The sequence below is a fragment of the Ochotona princeps genome, chromosome 1, assembly GCF_030435755.1.
Source record: "Ochotona princeps isolate mOchPri1 chromosome 1, mOchPri1.hap1, whole genome shotgun sequence".
Classification (NCBI taxonomy): domain Eukaryota; kingdom Metazoa; phylum Chordata; class Mammalia; order Lagomorpha; family Ochotonidae; genus Ochotona; species Ochotona princeps.
Window position 1 is genome coordinate 50,505,439 of NC_080832.1, and position 22,554 is coordinate 50,527,992.

At 51.9% G+C, this 22,554-nt stretch overlaps 1 protein-coding gene across 3 annotated transcripts in view; it reads left to right on the plus strand.

Moving 5' to 3' along the window:
- The window catches only part of FYN (FYN proto-oncogene, Src family tyrosine kinase), a 231,985-nt gene that overhangs the window by 21,591 nt on the left and 187,840 nt on the right, over nucleotides 1-22,554 (plus strand). For 2 of the 3 annotated variants that reach the window (XM_058657505.1, XM_058657613.1), the window contains exon 2: nucleotides 9,989-10,028. The exons of the other annotated variant lie outside the window; for it this stretch is intronic. The gene's annotated coding sequence lies outside the window, so the exon portion shown is untranslated. The remainder of the gene's footprint in view (nucleotides 1-9,988; nucleotides 10,029-22,554) is intronic. 3 annotated transcript variants of the gene reach the window in all.

Genomic DNA, 22,554 nt, shown 5'->3' on the forward strand with positions numbered 1-22,554 from the left:
CTGGGCCAGCACTACTCAGTTCACCTCCTGTCCTAGCAGGAACAGTGGCTTTTCTTAACTGGCCTTCAGCCCATTCTGGTTCTTGCTGTTGGATGTTTCAGCCCAGCCATGGCTCGTGCATACCCATATACAGCTCGTACATGGCTCATTTGGGGTTGAAACCCAGCCTAGTCCGTCCCACATCTACCCTGGTCCTCCAGAACACCAGAAGGTGTTGCAGTCTGACCTGGCCCGGTGCGCCAAGTCCCAGTTCACACTTGTGCCAAGGGAGACTACAACTGTATCCCTACCAGAAAGCAGCCCCATTCCAGCCCGTGCGCCCCTTAGTGGGAACCTCCACCCAGCCAGGGTCTCCCCCCAGTTCCCCAACCGGGCCTGTTCCCAGCCAGCGTTAAGTGTGCCAGTGGTTGCTCTGGCTCAGCTCGGCACAGCCCGTCGCCTGTTGCGACCCCTGCCTTAGACACTGTGGCTCATCATCCTTGGCTCACATAGACCAATTGGTGCAAGAACCTAGCTGAGCATGTCTTGTGTTCCATCCTGGTTTCTAATTTAACTTGTGGGCTAAGGTTTGCTCAGTCCTGCCAGGTGCGCCTGATCCATCACCTTTCCATACACTGATGAGCAGTTGGAGCTACTTTGCCCAGCTTGTCCGACCCCCAGATCTGGACCACCTGTTCATCAGTGGGAGCTATGGCTCACCAAGGGAGTTTCCAAAGTCTCTCCCCTCTATCCCCTCCCAGACCTAACTCTGATACGTGCCATTGGATTTTAGGATTTTATTTATCTGAGCAGCAGAGAGCGTGTGGGCTAAAACCAGACTCCTATCCATTGGTTCGTTTCCCAAATGCTGATAACAGAATGGATGGGGCAAGACTGGGGTCAGGAACCAGAACTGGGGACCTAATCCAGGCCTCCTATGAAAGTGGCAGGGCCCCAACTCCTTTAAGCTATCACTGCTGTCTCCCATGAGTAGGAAGTAGGAATGAAGCCACTCCTCTAAACCAGGCACTCTGACACAGGAGATGGGTGTCTCAAGCCGTACTTTAGCCACTACACCCACACCCACTCCAGCAGAGCCACCTTCGAACAATGGTCACTTGATCTAGTTCTGATCCTGTTGGCCAGAGCGCTGTTGGAGAACCTTCCGCAGCTGCGTCCTCAGCGCTGTCTGACTACAGCAGCTGTTGGCGTTGGAAGCAGATGTGTGCCTTGTGCTCCACATGGGCAGGGGGATCGCTCGTGCTCCCGTCGGGGAGGGCAAACATCAACAAATATTTTTCCTGAAAAGCAAATTTGTACTAATTTTCACTATCCTGGCATTTTCCTTTTCTTTTAGTTCATTGCTCCTGAAAAGGATATTGCAAAAATGTATACCCGGTTTTGAATAAATGACAGAAGCATTATAATGAGAACAGACAATTCCTTAAACATTTATAGCAGGCCTGCATCCTCTCTTTTTATTTACTGTTACACCAAAGCCTGTAACTGTCTGTGTTTCCTAAGAACTCTTCTGTCTGCTGCGCTGTGCATCTCGGTCTGCAGCATGGGTCAAAGCACACTGTTCAGCCACCCGGTGTCTGGCGGGGGCCAGCTCTGTGACATATTTTGTCCAATGCCATTTGCCACAAGCCTGAATTAGCAGCCCATTGCTGTTCATGTTCAAGTGCTCTTTGTTTTTGTCCCCTTCTTTTTTTTTTTTTAAAGATTTATTTTATGTATTTGAAAGAGTTAAAGAGAGGGAGAAAGAGAGACAGCTTCCATCTGCTGATATACTTCCCGAATTACCACAATGGTTGCTAGGGATTGACTGGATGGAAGCCAGGAATCGGGAGCTTCTTCTGAGTCTCCCACAGGGCTACAGAGGTCCATGCACTTAGGCCAGTCTCTGCTGCTTTTCCAGGCACATTAACGGACATCTAGATTGGAAGTGGAGCAGCCAGTACCCAAACCAGCACTTGGGAGTGCCGGCTTTGCAGATGGAGGTTTAAGCCACTGCACAACACCAACCCTATATTCCTTACTTTATGGCAAGCATCCTGTGTGTTGTTCTTGAAAGAGAGGGCTACATATGTCAAGACAGGGAAAGGACAGGAAGAGAGATAGATTTTATTGGTCATTTTTTCAGATTGAATATGAGCTTGAGAATATCCTCCACTGTACTCTGGTCTCACACATCAGTGGACATGACCGTCATAGTAGGTACAGGTACAAAATGGAAATTACAAAACTCAAATGTTTTTTCCATACTTACTATCCTGACCAGAGGCCAGGACAACAGGCATAAACCAGCACTTTGATGAATGAAGGCAGGCGTCTGGTCACCCTTGTAGGACATCGCATTTCTTCTACTTTGTGCCTTCCCACTTCCTCTGGACCGCTTACTGATCCCACGACCTTACGACTCTGCCCTTCTCTGGTGTCCACCCTTTCAGCCCCACCTCCCACACAGCTGAGTGAACTTGGGAAAATCTGAGATCGCACTGCTGTCCTCAGTATCTTCCTTATCACAGCTGGAATCAGGTCCAGCTTTTCCTCACGGCCCAGGGGCGCATTGGTGCCCTTGTCTCACTGTCTCCACTAGATTCTTGGCGTCTAGGGAACACGCCTGGCTGATCTGATTTTGTGGTGTTTGGTTTTTCTTTTAGTCAGCATGGCACATGATGGATGGAATGAGTGTGGTTTCCTTTGAGCTGATGAAAGGAAAACAGGGAGTGGCTTGCTCGTCCATGGTCACAACAAAACCCAAGTTCACATCTGCATGTCCCAAAGATTGTCTCTATCCCTGGTTGCAAAATAGGACAGCAGGGTATAATCCAGAACTCAATTCTCTCCCCCAAGCCGGAGGCTTTGGAGGCATAGCACCATTCTCATTCTGTAGCCTCTCCCTTCCCCCACGCGGTACAAGTGAGCGTGGATGCTAGGGAGCCCATTGTTCTTTCAACATCAAGACCAGAGACTTTGTTTGAAGTGCACTTGGCCTGCAGGAGCTGGAAGGATGCTCCTCGGGATGATCTGAGGGACCCTGACATGCAGAAGCTCTCAGGACCCTGGCTAAGAATCCTTTGAAGTCCTGGTTTGGAGATCACACGTCCTGGCACAAGTGCTTTCTGTTGCTTCTTTTTTAAAAACATGCTACTGTTCAGTTTTTCTTTTTTCTTTTTTTTTTTTTGAATCATGAATGCCTTTCCAAGGACAGTAAATGGTTTTACACACTATGACATCGTTTCCATGGCAACTAATGTATTTTAGCAAAAGAGACTGCTAGAAGTAGGCTAAAAAGGACAAATGCAGAAACGGCACAGTGGTAAAATGTGGGGCAGTGTGTGTTGTAGTAAAGATTTTCCCTCTCTTCCCCTGACTTCTTATTTAGGAAAACCTGTATAACGAGATCTTGTCTTCTTAACTCTTACTAATAATTTTTTTTTACTGCTCCCAATACTGCCTTGTTATTTTGCTGACACAGTTCCCTCAGCCAGGATGGGGGTTTTAGCTGTTTTCTTTAATATATTGGGCATTCTCATCAACGCAGAAGTGTGTGATTTCATCATGTTAATGATCGGCTTGCTTCATCCACCGTTCTCTCCCTGCTACTCTCCCCATGGCTGATACTGCACTTCTCCTCAAGGAGGTTTTCTATTGGGCAGAGCATTTGCTCATTAGGAATTGAAGGCATTCCAGTCAGGCATTCATTCTACCATTCGATTCAGTATCGCTAGTTGGCCATACCTTCATCCTTTAAGGATACAGTGATGTACTGTTCTTGTTCTAGAAGCTAACATTCAAAGATACATGTTTCCAATAAGTATACAATAAAATAAGTCCCATTTATGTTAACCTTGGTTTAAGAAAGGGGGGGGGATCAATTATCCTGCTTTGTGCATCTGAATGTATTTGGATTATTTTACTACTAGATTAAAAAAATGACCCTTTCGGTGCTCTTAAATAAGCCCCTGCTGGTTAGCAGATACCGGCTGATTCCCTGTTTAACAGAAAGAGACATTAAAGTCGAGCTCTTGTGGCTTCTAAGGGTAGCAGACCAGTCTATGTGCTGCATTATGCCTTCTTGTATGTTTTGTTGGGCCTCATAGTACATTGTAAAAATGCTAACTAACATTTTTAAATTGAGCATTTTCATTGTATTTTTTTTTAAGATTTATTTATGTGAAAGAGAGAAAGTTCTTTCATCTACTGGTTCATTCCTGACATGCCCATAACAGCTTGGGTTGGTCCAGGTCAGAGCCAAGAACCAGGAACTTCATCTGAATCTCCTTCCTGCATGGGTGGCACGGACCTAAGTACTTACTAAGTGCTAAGTATTTAAGTCATTGTCTGCTGCCTCCTAAACACAGTAGCAGGAAGCCAGATCAAAAGCAGAGGAGACAGGATTCCAATCAGGCACTCCAGTGTGAGATGCAGGCATCCTAAGTAGTGTTTTATAGTGCTGTGCCACAACACTTGCCACGGGCAGTTTTGTATAACAACTAGAACTTTTAGCTTCTCTTGCAAACATGATAAAGTCCAGCAAAAACCAAGCCTCTGTTCTCTGTAAAAATAGTCAGCTTGAGCAGTGTTGTGGCTGTTCTTTTGAGAGGAGACCAGGTTCTTCAGCCCACATCAGCCTCATTTCACCTGCTTTATTCATCTCTGCCACCTGCCTGGCCTCTTTACGTTTTGTATCATGTGACTGATTCTTGCTACACCCCCTCTCCTCCAAGCCACACTATGAATGTAATGTAGATTCCAAGTCACCTGCTTCCCCTGACTGGGAATCACAGTTGTCCATTGCAGAGAGTAATTTACAGTGGTGAGAAGCATTTTTAGGGGCAGGATCTGCCTTTTGCACCAAACTCATTGAAATAGATGCCGTAGTTCATGGTACTGGTACTGTTCTTACTGGGGTAGCTCCCTGCCTTGGTCACTGTGTCAGAACCAAATGTGCCACTTGGAATGGAAAAGATAGAAACGTAGGAGCAGTATTGAATATTTATATGTTCATAGAAAAACTGGTCAAAGGAAGAGCTCCAGTATCCTAACAGGGATTTCCTGTTTCCAAAATTCCCATCAGGTGTGTATCATCTTTTTAATGAAATGAAGTCAAAACTAATATAAGATGAAAACGAAAGAGACGGTAGTACAGAAATGGCTGTCTACCCCTTCCTATGTGGGAGGCACAGGACATTTATTCCCCCTGGCCACCATTGATGTTCTTCACTATGCCCTGCCCTTGGTGACAAGTACTAAACAAGGCCCTAGGGTGTCAGTGCCCTGAGCCCCTCACCATCTGACATGTACACTTCCCACTTCATGCCTTGACCAGGATTGGCTAAGATGAGAGAAAAGGTTGCACTGGCTGCTGTCTCTAGCTTTCTTAGAAAGTTTGTACGTAATGAGGGCACTGGAAAATGAGTTAGTTTGGCTCCAGAATGAATGGCTGCTGGTAGATCTATCTCCTGGGAGAATGAGACTAGAAGGCCCCTACCACAGAGGGCCTTGTCTGGGCTGGGGTCTGTCCCTGAGGCCTGATTCAGCTGTTGAACACCCAGGGGACTGTGGTGACTCTCAGCATGGAGGGTCCCGCACACTGCACGCCTGTCTGCAGCTGTGAAGGCCAGTGAGAGTGGGCCTGTTCATGGGCTTTGGGCAGGGAGCCAGGGGCTGCCCCCTTGGCCAGAGAGCATTGAAGGGCTTCTGTGTGTGCTCTGTGAGTGTCTTAGCTTTGTTTGGAATCACAGTGGAGTCTGGCCCTGCCTAGTCTTTTTGTGCCTTAGGTCCCAAGCTAATAACAACCAAGGTTACACTTGTCCCCATTGACATGCTTATATGGAAGTTGCTGTCCAATGTCCATTTTATCCACACTGCTGCCACTGACATTACACTACATACAGTTCTGAGGTTCTCACTGTAGTTGCAGTTGAATTAAGCTGTGATCACTGGAGCAGAAAGAAGCCATTGAGATGTGAATGTGTGAAGACGTGCTCGGCAGTGTGCAGTTGTTCTTTGGCAGGTTGGTGAATATTTTAAGTCTTTTGCAAGGAGTAGAAAGGGCCAAGTTTGGAATAAAGATGATGCTATAGCAAAAATCTTACCTCATTTTTCTCCCAATCTTCCATTTTAAAACTAGATGAGCAAAGACCCAAGTCACAGTTTAAATTGTGGGTCTGTCATGGCCCTTAAACCGTCATCACGTGTGAAAAGTGCTTATGATCCCAACGTATCAAATCTCACTTTCTCAGTTCTGTGTGATAAAATATCAAGGACCACTGAGCAATATTTAAGAAAAAAATTTTAAAGTATAAGCCGCAAGATGAATCTCTGTCCTGTATTTATAGTCAAGGACTTTATAATGAACTTAAAGAAGGTCATCGCACATGTTGTATGTAGGATATGCTTACACTCAAGTGTACTTGATGGCCAAAGCAAGTGGGCCCCTGCTCCCTACATGGAGAGCCTGGAAGAAACTTCTGGCTCTTGGTTTTGGCCTGGCTCAGTCCTGGCCATTGTGGTCATCTGGAGGAGTGAGTGAGCCAGTGGACAGAAAATTGATCTCTCCCTCTCCACCCCAGCTGCTGTTCCCCATGACTGTGATTTTCAAATAAGTAAATACATCTTTAAAAAAAAAGTTTATGGGGGAAATGGAATGAAAAGATGTTTTTATTAGTGCAAAAAATAGTACATAATTTTTTCTTAAACTATATTTTCCATGAGCATGAACCCATGTATGCTTTATTTTCCATGATGCACAGACACATACAAACGCATACACACACACACACACACACACACACACACACACTCTTTTCTGGACATGCAGGCAGTGGGCTGGGCTTGAAAGGTGTGGCTTTATTAGTTTGTCCGCTACTCCAGCAGTAGAGATGGCCCCACTGTCGTGTGCTTGCCTCAGGTACCAGGCTGAAGGCTACAGAAAGGCTGGTGGTCTAGGAGGAGGTAGTGAGACTGACCCCACAATAAAGTGGTGTGGGAGCACAGCAGAGGGGAAGCTGGTCATGCACAGAAGAGCTGGCAGAACAAAGCAAGGGTGATGAAGGGTGGTTCTGAGCTGGGGCCCAAAGGCCCCCTAAGGAGAAAGTTTGACTTACCAGCCACATTGGTGGGCTTGCAATTACTATTCCTGCTCCAGGGCCAGGAATATGTTGAAGGTTGCTTCTTTTTCTGCCCCTTCCTGGCATAGAATGGAAATACCATGCTACAGTGTGAGCGCTTCTGTCTCTGGCTAATGTCTTGCAGGTTGGCCCCTACCTTGCACCCTGCCTTCTTCCCTGCAGCCTAAGCCATCATCTTATCCACTTCACAAAGCACTGCCAAGTCTGTTATGTCCTTGGAACATGTGCCCCTTGTCCCCTTTGCCTGTGGCCTCGTTCCTCCTCTTGTTGCTCTGTCTATTCTAAGGTCAGGGGGAGATGTCTCATGGGCAGTAGGGGTTGGAGGGATAGTTCTGGAGAGAGTTCAAAGTTGAGGACCTCTCCGTTGTATTTTTAGAGTGTTTGTGTATTCTCCCACAGCGGGGGAGGGTCATGCCGATCTGAACTTTGGGAGTGGGTCATTCAGTTCCTGCTGTGCACTAGCAACATTTACAGAGCAGCCTTTCCCATTGGGGCATTGCATTTCTTTCAATGTGTCTCCCAAACAGAAGGTCAGTGCCCCCTCAGCAGGAAGAGGAAATGCATGGGAGGTGCTGTGATGAGCCAGGGCCACAGCTGAATACGGAGACAGTGATGTGAAGGGTCTGTAGAGCCACACATGCCACTCTGTATCTGTACACATGTGTGTATGCTTGCACGTACATACACACCCACACAAATACACACACACACACGCACACGAGACAAAAGTGGCCTGCTTTGCCTTAAAATCTTGGAATGCCAGAATTACAGTTTTCCAGAAGCTAGATTTAGAGTAAAAAACAGGAATTGATCCATTTTAAGTCATCTTTTTAAATGAGTCATTTAAATAGAGTGTCTGTTTCATTTAAATATTTAATGACCAAAAATGTTTGTTCTCAACTGTTATTCCTGACTTTTCAGAAACATAGCTTTTTTTTAAGAAAGATGTAAGTGGATCAAAAGACAAACACTTTTTTTCATTCTAGATGGGGTTGCCATGTAAATTTTACTTTCAGGCAATTCTATTTCATCCATCCTTATCCTCTTTGAAACAATGGAGCCTAAAAATACCTCAAGCTGTCTTGCTGGGATCTTTGAAGTTAAAACTCTGGCATCCTTTTGGTTTATGACTCCAAAATGATACATGTATGTAGTCTTTGATAGTTAACACCATCTGTTCTGGAAGCCTGAAAAAGAAACTGGATGGTGCTGTGTACATGGATGGGTGGCTGAGACTCCTTGGACAGTGGTGAGCCAGTAACTCCAAGTGGATTTTCAGTTGTTTTTTTTTTTTTTGCTGTTGATGCGAGGAGTGGAAGTGCTTGCAGTAAAGGCTCCTTGTTCAACAATCTGACATAAAGTTCGGTTGTTGCCATTGCACAGTAGGCATGACCTAGGCGTGTTAAGTTTCACCTATACACTGGGAAAGCCTGGTAGTTCTGCTGAAACCTCCATAGCTGTGTTTAAGAACACAAGTTGAACCAGCAGAGTAAACATGTTCCTTGTGGTTCAGAGGTCTTCTTGTGCTGAATTGCTCTTTACTGAACACAGGGAGCAAGTGAAACTTTCTGGACACCAACCGGTGTGTGAGCCAGGAGTCTGCTTGGTAGAAAGAAGACAGCAGGTCTATGAGGCTCCAAAGAGAGAGGCTGATATGGGTTGCTGAGGCGCATGCTGTGGCGGCTGGCTTCCCGGCACACTGCCTCCCCGGTCCCTGCACAGCACGCTTGTCTGCAGTGAGTTCATGATCTACATGCCCATCTGCAGAGCACAGTGTATGAGCTTCTAATTCACTTCCCATGGTCATTTTTGTTTTCTTTCCTTCGTTCTGAGTCATCTTTGATTAAAAAAAACAAAGATGTTACTGTTAATTATGCATCTTTTCCAACAGTGCAAAAATTCGCTTGTATGTGTTGTGTGGTGAAGGATGGTTTTCATAGGGAAGGTCATTTATAAAGGTCTGTGTTAAACCATGTGCCAAGAAGAAGGGTTCTAAGAATCATCTTGAAAAAGCATAAGAGTCCCCACACAAGAAAAATTGTTTCTGTCTTTAGTTTTCAGATTTCTCAGCTCAAACTTCCCCATTTCTGCCCTAGTGTATTGTTGTCAACATAATTCAATCTAGCCATTTTTCATTATTTCTTTAGACACCTTATTAAAACGGATGCTTTATTCAAACCAGCTGAAATTGCAAATCACACTGAGATACCATTATGTTGGCAGGTTAATGGCTGAGTGCATGAGCAAACTGGAAATCTGCTGTTTCACTCCCAGCACTTGAAATATTACTATGCAGTGGGCATGAGTGCCACCAGAATCAGCCTTCAGCCTTGCCAAGGGCTTGGCACATGATCCACAAGTAGTCCCAAAAGGCTGGGCAATAGCCACCCCCTGCAGAAGACAACCACAGCTGAAGGGAAACAGGAATCATACCAAAAAGGCCAGTTGGACAGTGACACCTACTCATATTCAAATTAGGAGTGAGCGCAGATATGGGCTAGGGCAAGGTTGAGGGAGGCAGATTTCAGTGAGGTCGTTAGTGGGGTGAGACCTTGGAGAACTCATATTTAAAGCTCCCCAACCATGGTGACTTGTAGGGACTCTGAAGAAAGGAAGTGTGTGGGGAGTCGGGAGTTAAATTGCATGCTGTCTTTCTTTGGTGGTACAGAGTGAGGTCTTTGTAGTTTCAGGCAGGTGTTTGTGGCAACTGTGTCTTAGCATCAATCATGTGAATGTGAAAAAAAAGTATAAGTAGATTGATTGTCTACAACAAATGGAAATTCTGTGGTGGTACTTTGTGGGTGGTTTTTAGGCAGAGAGTGCTTGGGGTCTCTTTTGATGTTTCACTGTTTTTTTTTCTTCTACAGTTTTTTGAAGAAGCAGGATGCTGATCTAGACGTGGAAAAAGTAAGTTGACAAGCTTTGCTCTGAGAGCAAAGTGTTTTCTGTTGGAATCCAAGATGAAGTCTGTTTTGAATTTGGGATTGCCAATTCTGAGAGATGAAACTCTAATATAAAATAGAAAACTTTAGCTGAGTTACATGAACCTGCTATTTCCTCCCTCTCTTACTTGTAAAACTTTTGGCAATTATGGGCACATATGTTTATGCTGTAAGGTCTATCTCCCGAAGCCAGAAATAGAGTGGAACAGCTGCACCATAGCCGATGCACCTTTAGGCTGGTAAGGGAGGGACAGTGCCAAGTCTGATGCAGGGGGGTCCCCACTGGTCCGTTTGTTCTTGAATTTTCTTCTATTCCAATGACTGTTGTTTCTCACCTCCCTCTTTGTGCCTTGTAATTTTAACTACTGTGTAGCAGGCAGGTCATTCTTTTTTTTTTTTTTTTTTTTTTTTTTTTTTTTTTTTTTCTTTAATATTCATTTATTCATTAATTACATTGCATTACATGACTGGGATTCCCCCCCCCCTTCACCCCAAACCCTTCCCCCATCATGAATTCCTTCACCTTGATGCATAACCACAGCTCAAGTTCCGTTGAGATTCCCTAATTAAAAGTTTACACCATACAGAGTCCAGCATCCCACTTGTCCAGTTCAAGTTCAACGGCCTCTTAGGGAGGCCCTCTCAGTTTTGTAGGCAGAGCCAGCAGAGCGTCACCTCAATCAATTAGAAGCTCCAACATATCATCAGCAACAGTCCAGGTATGATGAGGCTGGTGCAGAGTCCACTGATTGACATAGTCCGTCTTAGGGTTTCCCCTTGTCCAGTTTTCCGCTGCAAGCATAAAGCTGAGGTGGTTGATTCATCTACTCCATTTTCCATCTTTTTTTTGATTAATGCTTTGATTCCTCCATTTTGTTCAGGGGAATCCCCCTAAAAAAAAACTTTGAGGCATTCCCAGTCCAGGCTCCTACATGTACTACTAGTAAGCACAGTGCCCGCCACCGTCCATCACTCCGATCAGCTGATGGTTTTAACCCCTGGGTTGGCTCTCTTCTGAGCCCCGACCTCTATTGGAACCAATGAGTATCGCATCTCTCCCCGGCTCTGCCCATCACACTCTCGTCCCTCACCTAAACCAGTGGGAGGAGTGCTGGTCGGGTGTTGCATTCCCTACTAGCACAGGTCATTTCACCTTGGCATTTTGTGTTTTGTACTGTTTTTTTTTTTTTATCGCAACCAAACCCGGCCAGGCCCCCACACAGTTTCAGCACTTGGGCTTGCCAGTGGATGACGTGAACCGACTCAGCCTGGTCTGCCCCAACCCGAGCCAAGTGTATTCCAGTGGGTCACATTCCAAAGCCTCTTCTGGGTTATTTACCTCCATGCTTCTTGCGTTTATTTGTAGAGTCAGTGTCCTGTCAGAGGATCTGTTCAGGTTCCTCCCTCCGACTCCTTCATGGTGTCGGGCTTCACGCATTCCAGCAGGTCCTTCAGCCACCTCCGCTCTTCAATCCATTCTGGTTCCTGTTGTTGAGAGTTTCAGCCCAGCCACGGCTCGTCCATACCCACGCATATCTCATACATGGCTCAGATGGGGTTGAGGCCTAGCCGAGCCCGTCCAACGTCTATCCTGGTCCTCCGGAGCACCAAACTGTGCTGTGGTCTAATTCGGCATGGTGCATCAAAGCCGAATTGATATTTGTGCCAAGGGATTACAACTGAGACCCGACCAGAACTCAGCCTCCCTCCAGTTCCTGTGCCCCTTAGTGGTAGGTTCCACGCAGCCAAGGCCTCCACCACGCTCTCCAACCAGGCCTGTTGCCAGCCAGTGTTAACTATGCCAGAGGTTGCTCTGGTCAGCCCAGAGCGTCCTATAGACTGTCATGCCTCCTGCATAGACTCCACCGGTCCTTCTAAACCGTCCAATGGGGTCAGATTGTCAGGGGATTGGTCCACGTATGCCTTACACATTCTAGCCCCGAGTATGGTTCTTGAATGCCAGTCAGTGTCATAGTAATGCCTTCTGTGACCCCTCTGCTGATCCCTCATCCTATCAGGTAATGGGGCATCCTGCTGGAAAAGCCCGGAATTTTGCCTTTTAAGTGAGCTGATGTTGGCGATCGGCACTATAAAGTGACTACAGGTTCTTCAGAGGAAGATTAAATGCCTTTGAAAAGCTTAAGGACTAATACATATTCTCAGAGTACTGTGGGTTCAGCACGGAGCGTCTCATGCAGCATATCAGAGAAACCAAATGCCAGAACTTCCTGGCCGGGCGGCCAGCAGGCGAAGCCTGGCGCCAAATGGCGCACTGGCCGCCCGAGAGCCTCGCACCCCATGTACCTGCGCAGGTGGTGGAAAGCTTGGCTGTGTTAGGCTGGAATCGTGGCAGGGACCCTCGCACCCGGGCCGCATGGCGGCCCGGGGCCAAGCTGCTTGGGCCCCCGCCTGGATCGTGCTAGCTAGCTCCTCCCCTACTCCAGCCCCTGGCATGGCGGCTCAGAGGCATTCCCAACCCGCTTCTCAGGGTCCTGGGACAACCTTCCCGCCCAGAAGGAGGCCATCAGACCAGGACCCCGGCAAATCGGAAAGCTGCCCGAGAGCCTCGCACCCCATGTACCTGCGCAGGTGGTGGAAAGCTTGGCTGTGTTAGGCTGGAATCGTGGCAGGGACCCTCGCACCCGGGCCGCATGGCGGCCCGGGGCCAAGCTGCTTGGGCCCCCGCCTGGATCGTGCTAGCTAGCTCCTCCCCTACTCCAGCCCCTGGCATGGCGGCTCAGAGGCATTCCCAACCCGCTTCTCAGGGTCCTGGGACAACCTTCCCGCCCAGAAGGAGGCCATCAGACCAGGACCCCGGCAAATCGGAAAGCTGCCCGAGAGCCTCGCACCCCATGTACCTGCGCAGGTGGTGGAAAGCTTGGCTGTGTTAGGCTGGAATCGTGGCAGGGACCCTCGCACCCGGGCCGCATGGCGGCCCGGGGCCAAGCTGCTTGGGCCCCCGCCTGGATCGTGCTAGCTAGCTCCTCCCCTACTCCAGCCCCTGGCATGGCGGCTCAGAGGCATTCCCAACCCGCTTCTCAGGGTCCTGGGACAACCTTCCCGCCCAGAAGGAGGCCATCAGACCAGGACCCCGGCAAATCGGAAAGCTGCCCGAGAGCCTCGCACCCCATGTACCTGCGCAGGTGGTGGAAAGCTTGGCTGTGTTAGGCTGGAATCGTGGCAGGGACCCTCGCACCCGGGCCGCATGGCGGCCCGGGGCCAAGCTGCTTGGGCCCCCGCCTGGATCGTGCTAGCTAGCTCCTCCCCTACTCCAGCCCCTGGCATGGCGGCTCAGAGGCATTCCCAACCCGCTTCTCAGGGTCCTGGGACAACCTTCCCGCCCAGAAGGAGGCCATCAGACCAGGACCCCGGCAAATCGGAAAGCTGCCCGAGAGCCTCGCACCCCATGTACCTGCGCAGGTGGTGGAAAGCTTGGCTGTGTTAGGCTGGAATCGTGGCAGGGACCCTCGCACCCGGGCCGCATGGCGGCCCGGGGCCAAGCTGCTTGGGCCCCCGCCTGGATCGTGCTAGCTAGCTCCTCCCCTACTCCAGCCCCTGGCATGGCGGCTCAGAGGCATTCCCAACCCGCTTCTCAGGGTCCTGGGACAACCTTCCCGCCCAGAAGGAGGCCATCAGACCAGGACCCCGGCAAATCGGAAAGCTGCCCGAGAGCCTCGCACCCCATGTACCTGCGCAGGTGGTGGAAAGCTTGGCTGTGTTAGGCTGGAATCGTGGCAGGGACCCTCGCACCTGGGCCGCATGGCGGCCCGGGGCCAAGCTGCTTGGGCCCCCGCCTGGATCGTGCTAGCTAGCTCCTCCCCTACTCCAGCCCCTGGCATGGCGGCTCAGAGGCATTCCCAACCCGCTTCTCAGGGTCCTGGGACAACCTTCCCGCCCAGAAGGAGGCCATCAGACCAGGACCCCGGCAAATCGGAAAGCTGCCCGAGAGCCTCGCACCCCATGTACCTGCGCAGGTGGTGGAAAGCTTGGCTGTGTTAGGCTGGAATCGTGGCAGGGACCCTCGCACCCGGGCCGCATGGCGGCCCGGGGCCAAGCTGCTTGGGCCCCCGCCTGGATCGTGCTAGCTAGCTCCTCCCCTACTCCAGCCCCTGGCATGGCGGCTCAGAGGCATTCCCAACCCGCTTCTCAGGGTCCTGGGACAACCTTCCCGCCCAGAAGGAGGCCATCAGACCAGGACCCCGGCAAATCGGAAAGCTGCCCGAGAGCCTCGCACCCCATGTACCTGCGCAGGTGGTGGAAAGCTTGGCTGTGTTAGGCTGGAATCGTGGCAGGGACCCTCGCACCCGGGCCGCATGGCGGCCCGGGGCCAAGCTGCTTGGGCCCCCGCCTGGATCGTGCTAGCTAGCTCCTCCCCTACTCCAGCCCCTGGCATGGCGGCTCAGAGGCATTCCCAACCCGCTTCTCAGGGTCCTGGGACAACCTTCCCGCCCAGAAGGAGGCCATCAGACCAGGACCCCGGCAAATCGGAAAGCTGCCCGAGAGCCTCGCACCCCATGTACCTGCGCAGGTGGTGGAAAGCTTGGCTGTGTTAGGCTGGAATCGTGGCAGGGACCCTCGCACCCGGGCCGCATGGCGGCCCGGGGCCAAGCTGCTTGGGCCCCCGCCTGGATCGTGCTAGCTAGCTCCTCCCCTACTCCAGCCCCTGGCATGGCGGCTCAGAGGCATTCCCAACCCGCTTCTCAGGGTCCTGGGACAACCTTCCCGCCCAGAAGGAGGCCATCAGACCAGGACCCCGGCAAATCGGAAAGCTGCTCGAGAGCCTCGCACCCCATGTACCTGCGCAGGTGGTGGAAAGCTTGGCTGTGTTAGGCTGGAATCGTGGCAGGGACCCTCGCACCCGGGCCGCATGGCGGCCCGGGGCCAAGCTGCTTGGGCCCCCGCCTGGATCGTGCTAGCTAGCTCCTCCCCTACTCCAGCCCCTGGCATGGCGGCTCAGAGGCATTCCCAACCCGCTTCTCAGGGTCCTGGGACAACCTTCCCGCCCAGAAGGAGGCCATCAGACCAGGACCCCGGCAAATCGGAAAGCTGCCCGAGAGCCTCGCACCCCATGTACCTGCGCAGGTGGTGGAAAGCTTGGCTGTGTTAGGCTGGAATCGTGGCAGGGACCCTCGCACCCGGGCCGCATGGCGGCCCGGGGCCAAGCTGCTTGGGCCCCCGCCTGGATCGTGCTAGCTAGCTCCTCCCCTACTCCAGCCCCTGGCATGGCGGCTCAGAGGCATTCCCAACCCGCTTCTCAGGGTCCTGGGACAACCTTCCCGCCCAGAAGGAGGCCATCAGACCAGGACCCCGGCAAATCGGAAAGCTGCCCGAGAGCCTCGCACCCCATGTACCTGCGCAGGTGGTGGAAAGCTTGGCTGTGTTAGGCTGGAATCGTGGCAGGGACCCTCGCACCCGGGCCGCATGGCGGCCCGGGGCCAAGCTGCTTGGGCCCCCGCCTGGATCGTGCTAGCTAGCTCCTCCCCTACTCCAGCCCCTGGCATGGCGGCTCAGAGGCATTCCCAACCCGCTTCTCAGGGTCCTGGGACAACCTTCCCGCCCAGAAGGAGGCCATCAGACCAGGACCCCGGCAAATCGGAAAGCTGCCCGAGAGCCTCGCACCCCATGTACCTGCGCAGGTGGTGGAAAGCTTGGCTGTGTTAGGCTGGAATCGTGGCAGGGACCCTCGCACCCGGGCCGCATGGCGGCCCGGGGCCAAGCTGCTTGGGCCCCCGCCTGGATCGTGCTAGCTAGCTCCTCCCCTACTCCAGCCCCTGGCATGGCGGCTCAGAGGCATTCCCAACCCGCTTCTCAGGGTCCTGGGACAACCTTCCCGCCCAGAAGGAGGCCATCAGACCAGGACCCCGGCAAATCGGAAAGCTGCCCGAGAGCCTCGCACCCCATGTACCTGCGCAGGTGGTGGAAAGCTTGGCTGTGTTAGGCTGGAATCGTGGCAGGGACCCTCGCACCCGGGCCGCATGGCGGCCCGGGGCCAAGCTGCTTGGGCCCCCGCCTGGATCGTGCTAGCTAGCTCCTCCCCTACTCCAGCCCCTGGCATGGCGGCTCAGAGGCATTCCCAACCCGCTTCTCAGGGTCCTGGGACAACCTTCCCGCCCAGAAGGAGGCCATCAGACCAGGACCCCGGCAAATCGGAAAGCTGCCCGAGAGCCTCGCACCCCATGTACCTGCGCAGGTGGTGGAAAGCTTGGCTGTGTTAGGCTGGAATCGTGGCAGGGACCCTCGCACCCGGGCCGCATGGCGGCCCGGGGCCAAGCTGCTTGGGCCCCCGCCTGGATCGTGCTAGCTAGCTCCTCCCCTACTCCAGCCCCTGGCATGGCGGCTCAGAGGCATTCCCAACCCGCTTCTCAGGGTCCTGGGACAACCTTCCCGCCCAGAAGGAGGCCATCAGACCAGGACCCCGGCAAATCGGAAAGCTGCCCGAGAGCCTCGCACCCCATGTACCTGCGCAGGTGGTGGAAAGCTTGGCTGTGTTAGGCTGGAATCGTGGCAGGGACCCTCGCACCTGGGCCGCATGGCGGCCCGGGGCCAAGCTGCTTGGGCCCCCGCCTGGATCGTGCTAGCTAGCTCCTCCCCTACTCCAGCCCCTGGCATGGCGGCTCAGAGGCATTCCCAACCCGCTTCTCAGGGTCCTGGGACAACCTTCCCGCCCAGAAGGAGGCCATCAGACCAGGACCCCGGCAAATCGGAAAGCTGCCCGAGAGCCTCGCACCCCATGTACCTGCGCAGGTGGTGGAAAGCTTGGCTGTGTTAGGCTGGAATCGTGGCAGGGACCCTCGCACCCGGGCCGCATGGCGGCCCGGGGCCAAGCTGCTTGGGCCCCCGCCTGGATCGTGCTAGCTAGCTCCTCCCCTACTCCAGCCCCTGGCATGGCGGCTCAGAGGCATTCCCAACCCGCTTCTCAGGGTCCTGGGACAACCTTCCCGCCCAGAAGGAGGCCATCAGACCAGGACCCCGGCAAATCGGAAAGCTGCCCGAGAGCCTCGCACCCCATGTACCTGCGCAGGTGGTGGAAAGCTTGGCTGTGTTAGGCTGGAATCGTGGCAGGGACCCTCGCACCCGGGCCGCATGGCGGCCCGGGGCCAAGCTGCTTGGGCCCCCGCCTGGATCGTGCTAGCTAGCTCCTCCCCTACTCCAGCCCCTGGCATGGCGGCTCAGAGGCATTCCCAACCCGCTTCTCAGGGTCCTGGGACAACCTTCCCGCCCAGAAGGAGGCCATCAGACCAGGACCCCGGCAAATCGGAAAGCTGCCCGAGAGCCTCGCACCCCATGTACCTGCGCAGGTGGTGGAAAGCTTGGCTGTGTTAGGCTGGAATCGTGGCAGGGACCCTCGCACCTGGGCCGCATGGCGGCCCGGGGCCAAGCTGCTTGGGCCCCCGCCTGGATCGTGCTAGCTAGCTCCTCCCCTACTCCAGCCCCTGGCATGGCGGCTCAGAGGCATTCCCAACCCGCTTCTCAGGGTCCTGGGACAACCTTCCCGCCCAGAAGGAGGCCATCAGACCAGGACCCCGGCAAATCGGAAAGCTGCTCGAGAGCCTCGCACCCCATGTACCTGCGCAGGTGGTGGAAAGCTTGGCTGTGTTAGGCTGGAATCGTGGCAGGGACCCTCGCACCCGGGCCGCATGGCGGCCCGGGGCCAAGCTGCTTGGGCCCCCGCCTGGATCGTGCTAGCTAGCTCCTCCCCTACTCCAGCCCCTGGCATGGCGGCTCAGAGGCATTCCCAACCCGCTTCTCAGGGTCCTGGGACAACCTTCCCGCCCAGAAGGAGGCCATCAGACCAGGACCCCGGCAAATCGGAAAGCTGCCCGAGAGCCTCGCACCCCATGTACCTGCGCAGGTGGTGGAAAGCTTGGCTGTGTTAGGCTGGAATCGTGGCAGGGACCCTCGCACCCGGGCCGCATGGCGGCCCGGGGCCAAGCTGCTTGGGCCCCCGCCTGGATCGTGCTAGCTAGCTCCTCCCCTACTCCAGCCCCTGGCATGGCGGCTCAGAGGCATTCCCAACCCGCTTCTCAGGGTCCTGGGACAACCTTCCCGCCCAGAAGGAGGCCATCAGACCAGGACCCCGGCAAATCGGAAAGCTGCCCGAGAGCCTCGCACCCCATGTACCTGCGCAGGTGGTGGAAAGCTTGGCTGTGTTAGGCTGGAATCGTGGCAGGGACCCTCGCACCCGGGCCGCATGGCGGCCCGGGGCCAAGCTGCTTGGGCCCCCGCCTGGATCGTGCTAGCTAGCTCCTCCCCTACTCCAGCCCCTGGCATGGCGGCTCAGAGGCATTCCCAACCCGCTTCTCAGGGTCCTGGGACAACCTTCCCGCCCAGAAGGAGGCCATCAGACCAGGACCCCGGCAAATCGGAAAGCTGCCCGAGAGCCTCGCACCCCATGTACCTGCGCAGGTGGTGGAAAGCTTGGCTGTGTTAGGCTGGAATCGTGGCAGGGACCCTCGCACCCGGGCCGCATGGCGGCCCGGGGCCAAGCTGCTTGGGCCCCCGCCTGGATCGTGCTAGCTAGCTCCTCCCCTACTCCAGCCCCTGGCATGGCGGCTCAGAGGCATTCCCAACCCGCTTCTCAGGGTCCTGGGACAACCTTCCCGCCCAGAAGGAGGCCATCAGACCAGGACCCCGGCAAATCGGAAAGCTGCCCGAGAGCCTCGCACCCCATGTACCTGCGCAGGTGGTGGAAAGCTTGGCTGTGTTAGGCTGGAATCGTGGCAGGGACCCTCGCACCCGGGCCGCATGGCGGCCCGGGGCCAAGCTGCTTGGGCCCCCGACAGGCAGGTCATTCTTGTATTCACTTAGCAAGTTTAGACACCATTGCTGGACTCTTGAGGCAAAGATGAGTGTGACAGATGAGTACTCATGGGACTGTGACATAGTCTGATAGAGCTGCACAGAAGGGGCAGTAGAAGCTCAGACCAAGAACCAGGCTCTCCAGGAAGATCCCTGTCTTCCAGACATCATGGATCACCATCTCAAATGCAAGGATCCTTTGGGATCCCTGTCCACCCCCACACAACTTCGACCAGCCACATGGCCTTGAGAATGATTTTTCAGCTGTTCTGAGTTACATTCCTGGATTCTTTGGCCACTCGAGCTGCTTCATCCTCCTCCTCTTCCGACTCATCAAGATCAATAACATGTTGGCATTATTTCATTATGAATTTGCGTCCTGAGTGAGGTTTTAGATTTTGACTTTAGTCTCCTCTCTGAACAAGATCCCTGCTAAATGGACTTCTGTTTTAAGCAAAGGGATTAAACTCTCTCTGAAATATTGTTCTAGAACAATTATGAGCACGCAGTGACCTTTGACCCCATGCAATCCCCTAAGTGCTGCAAAATAGCCTGTTATCTCTTTTTCTTTATTTTATCATTTTTGTAAGATTTATTTTTTTATTGGAAAGTCATATTCACAAAGAGAAGGAGAGACAGAGAAAGACCTTCTGTCCAATGATTCACTCCCAAAGTGTCTGCAATGACCGGAGCTGAGCCAATCTGAAGCCAAGAGCGAGGAGCCCAAGGTTTTGGGCCATCCTTGAATGCTTTCCCAGGCCACAAGCAGGGAGTCGAATGGGAAGTGGAGCTGCCAGGACATGAGTCAGTACCTGTATGAGATCCTGGTGCATGCAAGGCAGGGACTTTAGCCACTAGGCTATTGCGCCGTGCCTGTGATCTGTTTTCAGGGATGAGCTTTTCGACTGCCACAAATCTAGTAGACTTGAAGAAATAGTGTGAGAAAGACAGAAAAGGCCACTTCCGTTTCCCCACACTCCTCAGTTTGTCTGCTGAAGCACAAGAGTCAGAAGCCCAGAAGTCAGACTGTGGCCCTCCTGAACCTGATTGAAACCTCTGGGTGCCCGCGCCACTGCTAGGCAGTCTACTGCAGAGCAGTTGGGAGTGCCTGGGGGTGACAGTGTAGGAGGCTCTTCCAAGTGCACGGTTCTTGTGCCCAATTCAGACACAAGAGGGCAAGGATCGCAGTGTCCCTGGTCCTAGGCTATGGGACCAGCACTCATCGTGAATGACAGAGATACACTCTTGTTTCAGTTCTGCTGCTAGCTTGCTGTAAGTTCTAAGACAAAGCATTTTTCCTGTCTAAGTCTCATTTTTTTCATTGGTGAAGTGATCCTTTGTCCCTGGAACCAAGTAAAATGATGCATTGTTTTAATTTAAAAAAAAAAAAGAAAACAAAAAACAAAAAACCCAAACCACATATAGTTTTCTGAAATTTTACTTGGGTTTCATACCCAAACTTAAAAAAGGACTGTGGCCCCCCAATCTAAACAAGTTTCACTGAGGCCAGCCGTGGGCTGGGAGCTCTTGTGGCAAAACCTTGTCTGGGAGGTCCGGAGGCTGCAGTGCTGGCAGCCAGAAGTATCTCCCGCAGGTGACAGCTAGTGTGCCTGACTGTGTGGTGTGGGTGCCTATAGATGCTCAGACAGGTCAGAAGCAGAGCAGCCAAATAAGGACTGGGGCAGAGCACTTTCTTAAGGGAGGCCACTGCTTTGAAATTTCCCATTCAGTAGCTCCAGTTCCAGGATCGTTTTCTAATGCTGAAAGAAGGCCACTGGGCACAGATGTGTTTTTTGTTTATTTGTTTTGCCTCTGTGTTATGTATCTGCTGAAGAATGTCTAAGTAGGGAAGGCCTCCGCTATGCCAGTAGGTGCTACCTGTTGGCCAGCCTGAGAAAAATAACACAAGTCATAGGGTTTGTGATTTGTAAAGCTCTTCATTCAGTCATGGTGTAAATGCCATGTTGATAAAGGAATCTCCAGCCTTTATCAGACCTTTGCACAGTGAGTGCTTTGTGTCTGTTATATTTTGGCCTGACAGCAGTCATCTGCACAATCCCGTCGCTTGCCCTGAGTGGCCCAAGACATCGCTGTGGAAGCAAGGATCCCAATCAGTTCTGTCTGGGTGCAGAGTCTTCTCATTCCCACTGCTGATGGAGTCTTTGAGATGTATTTTTGTGTGCCCTCCTTAAAAAGTTTTATAAATATAATAGGGGGCCCAGCGGCGTGGCCTAGCAGCTAAAGTCCTCACCTTGAATGCCCCGGGATCCCATATGGGCGCCGGTTCTAATCCCTGCTGCTCCACTTCCCATCCAGCTCCCTGCTTGTGGCCTGGGAAAGCAGTCGAGGACATCCCAGAGCTTTGGGACCTTGCACCCACGTGGGAGACCTGGAAGAGGATCCAGGTTTCCGGCTTTGGATCGGCGCAGCACCGGCCCGTTGCGGCTCACTTGGGGAGTGAATCATCGGATGGAAGATCTTCCTCTCTGTCTCTCCTCTTCTCTGTATATCCAGCTTTCCAATAAAAATAAATAAATCTTTAAAAAATAAATAAATAAATATAATAGGAAAGTGATGTGACTTTCCAGGGGTGTCATCTTGGATGTTTTCGCATCCCCCCACCAGCTGGTGGGTGGGGTTGCCTTGTTGTTGTGGAAGTAGGCAGAGCTGTTGTAGAGCCGTTTCTGTCTAGTATCTGTGTGTTCCTTGATGAACTATAGACTTTGTCAGGTCAGAATCTGTGCTAGTCTTGGTGTGCCCCACAGTAGGCTCTCTGAGAATGTTGACTGCAGGCATGAATGGATGGCACATGGCCAGACTGGGGCCAGTCAGAGTCAGTGAAAACAGTCTCGGTAAAATGACAAAGTGAAAATCAATGTGCCCCCTCCCCCAGTAGCTCTGACTTCTCTTCTGCATCTTGGAGCTTTATCTATAGAAACTGTGCTTGTTAATTGTAGTTTATGGAGATAAGTCAACTCTGTCTTGCTTTTCTCTCCGAAAACGGCAACTCCCAAACACACAAATGGATAGATAGTTCTTAAGATTAGAGTAATCTGGGCAAGCAAAAGTCCCAAGAAGAGAGGAAGAGCAGTAAGGACACAAAGGAAACATGAAAAACATTTTTAACATGGAATCTTCTAGAATTCTTTATTTAGCTCTGAGAATGGCTGCCAGAAAATACTGCTCTAAATGTATAATGTGGCTACTCTGAAAGTAAAAGCTATCCTCATTTGAATTTTGAAGAATATGGAGTCAGGTATATCAGAACAAAAATGTACCTTTTTTATTTGAAAGCTGATTAAATGGAGTTTTCCTACTTAGTAATTTAACTCATGGTTTACGTAGATTTGATTAAAATAACATCTCCTTCGGTCCTAACTGCTGACCCAGGGCTGATCAGAGGGTTTGGTTTCCTGTCTCTTGAAGACCTTTGTCTTTCGTGATTCAACTCCTCATGGAGGAGCCTGCTGTAAGAGGTTCCCCTGGCATTTCTGCCATTTCAGTGATACCAAGAATTCCTCTCCTGCTATTCCAACTGTTTCCTAGGTTTAGACAGCTGCGTTTAGGCTACAGATACTACCTCCTATCTGGTAGACACAGAAGCCTTCCCAAACAAAAATTACCATTCAGAAAGAAAAGGAAACAAGCATCCCTGGTTTAGAATTGTTTCCATTTCCTCTGAGCCTTGAATT